The 2,548-nt window shown below is 37.8% G+C and overlaps 1 long non-coding RNA gene across 1 annotated transcript; it reads right to left on the reverse strand.

The window, feature by feature from the left end:
* Positions 1-206: 206 nt before the first annotated feature.
* On the reverse strand, positions 207-2,251 carry LOC136223903 (uncharacterized). Its single transcript, XR_010686196.1, has 4 exons — positions 2,031-2,251; positions 1,804-1,948; positions 644-1,716; positions 207-543 (listed from the first exon to the last, which is right to left on the reverse strand). It is a non-coding gene; the product is annotated as an uncharacterized lncRNA (long non-coding RNA).
* Between the last annotated feature and the right edge of the window lie 297 nt (positions 2,252-2,548).

A 2,548-nucleotide genomic window follows, 5' to 3' on the forward strand; every position in this document is an offset into this window, starting at 1 on the left:
AGAAAGTCCCAGCCTCTCAGAAAATCATTTTTTTTTATCATTTCAGTCTCTTATTTATTGTATCTTATTTTCTTAAAAACCTTAAAGATGCAAGAGATTTTAAAAGACCTGGAAAATAGATTCTACTTTCCAGATCTGGAAATCTCCAGAAAAAACCATCATTTTCACTATTTAGATCTTTTTATTTGTTATTTCCTTATGCACTGTATCTCATTTTCTTCTTCTTTCATTCATTCACTGTACTGTTTTTTTCCTTCACACTAAAAATACATTTACAATGCAACCAAAAATGAGGTTATACTCTTCCTCAGATCCACACCAAAAAAATAAGAAAAAGAACAGAATCTGCAACTAAACCAAAACCAAAAGATAAAAAGGTTTCTAAAAAGAGTAAAACACGGAATCATGAAAAAAAATCATCTCCGTTTCAAATCAACAGCAAGTCCTGGAAAGCTTCTTTTTACCAAACGAAAAACACAAAATATCGCAAATAAGGGTCTTTGTTTTCTTTAATCTGTAGCAAACCCATGAGTCACCACCGACCTGTATTGCGGGTCCACCGAACAAGAAAAGCAATAAATCAGTGACATTTCCGTTAAAGACGAAAATACGAAAAGGAAAAAACACAATAAACATTATTTACCTTAGGAGAAACCAAACCAGATCTACATCGGACCTCGAAGGAGCCGAGCGATGGCTGTCCGCGCTCCACAAGAGTAGATCGGACCTCGAAGGACCTCGAAGGTGCTTCTTCCTCGTTAGACTATCTTGATCCAAGAGGTAAACTGTCATTTTTATTAATTCTTTTTCTTCTACTCTCTTCATTAATTCTTTTTCTTCTGTTCTTTTCATTACACTACTGGCTCAGTCGTTCATTTACTTCTTTCTACCTTTTTTAAAAATAGTACTTATTTTCTTCTTTTAAGTTAAAAGCCGAGTCTTTTAAAAACCAGTATCCAAGTTCTGAAAACTGGAAACAAAAAATCTTAAAAATGCAAGGGACACAATAGATCTGGAAAATAGGTTCTACTTTCCAGATCTGAAAGTCCCTAGCTTCTAATAAAACCATCCTTTTATTACTTCAATTTGTTTTTTCTTATCCAGTGTATCTCATTTTCATCTCATTTTCCTTAAAAATATTAAAGCTGCAAGGAATTCCAACAGATCTGGAAAATAGGTTCTACTTTCCAGATCTGAAAAGTCCCAGCCTCTCAGAAAATCATTTTTTTTATCATTTCAGTCTCTTATTTATTGTATCTTATTTTCTTAAAAACCTTAAAGATGCAAAGGATTTCAAAAGACCTGGAAAATAGATTCTACTTTCCAGATCTGGAAATCTCCAGAAAAAACCATCATTATGCACTGTATCTCATTTTCTTCTTCTTTCATTCATTCACTGTACTGTTTTTTTCCTTCACACTAAAAAATACATTTACAATGCAACCAAAAATGAGGTTATACTCTTCCTCAGATCCAGACCAAAAAAATAAGAAAAAGAACAGAATCTGCAACTAAACCAAAACCAAAAGATAAAAAGGTTTCTGAAAAGAGTAAAACACGGAATCATGAAAAGAAATCATCTCCGTTTCAAATCAACAGCAAGTCCGGGAAAGCTTCTTTTTACCAAACGAAAAACACAAAATATCGCAAATAAGGGTCTTTGTTTTCTTTAATCTGTAGCAAACCCATGAGTCACCACCGACCTGTATTGCGGGTCTAACGAACAAGAAAAGCAATAAATCAGTGACATTTCCGTTAAAGACGAAAATATGAAAAGGAAAAAACACAATAAACATTATTTACCTTAAGAGAAACCAAACCAGGACTAGATCGGACCTCGAAGGAGCCGAGCGATGGCTGTCCGCGCTCCACAGGGGCGTAAAACCGCCTATAAACCCCTTAAATGGGATAGATCGGAAGCGGTTCGGCTCCGTTTCACCTGAAAACACTAGAGAAAAATGGCCATCAGAACGACACGCTGGAAACTGAGAAAAGAAGAGGGGGAATAGGAGGAAAAGGCGAGAACTTACCGTGGATTCGCCGCAGACGGACAGATCGGAGCAGATCCGTGCGAACTCGAGAGAGGAGAGAAGCTTGGCGCTCCGGCTTCGAAAATGAAGAGAAGGAACAAGGCGCTCTGGTGCCGCTGTAACGGCGACGACGCCATCATCGACGGAGAGACGGCGGCGGTGGCTATGGCGAAGAATCGCGTTTTCTCTGTGGAAGAGAGAAGAGAAAGGGAAGGAGGAGGCCGCACGATAAAATGGGGAAAAAACCCTAAAATGCCGAATATATACCCCGTCATTTTAGATTCCCAAATTACCCATGCGAAATCCCACATTGCTCCTTTCTCTTTTTTATAATTTGTGAATTCGGCCCCCCATTATTCTAACTGTTTAGATCAGGTCCCTCCGTATTGCAGTTTGACCCCTCCTAATTACATCTCGCCCCTCCCTGTTTATTTGGTTCTCCAATTTGACCCTTTTCATTTTATTTGTTTCAATTTGACCCCTCCTAATTACGTTTCGCCCCTCCCTGTTTATTTAGT

This window comes from Euphorbia lathyris, chromosome 3, assembly GCF_963576675.1.
Source record: "Euphorbia lathyris chromosome 3, ddEupLath1.1, whole genome shotgun sequence".
Lineage (NCBI taxonomy): Eukaryota > Viridiplantae > Streptophyta > Magnoliopsida > Malpighiales > Euphorbiaceae > Euphorbia > Euphorbia lathyris.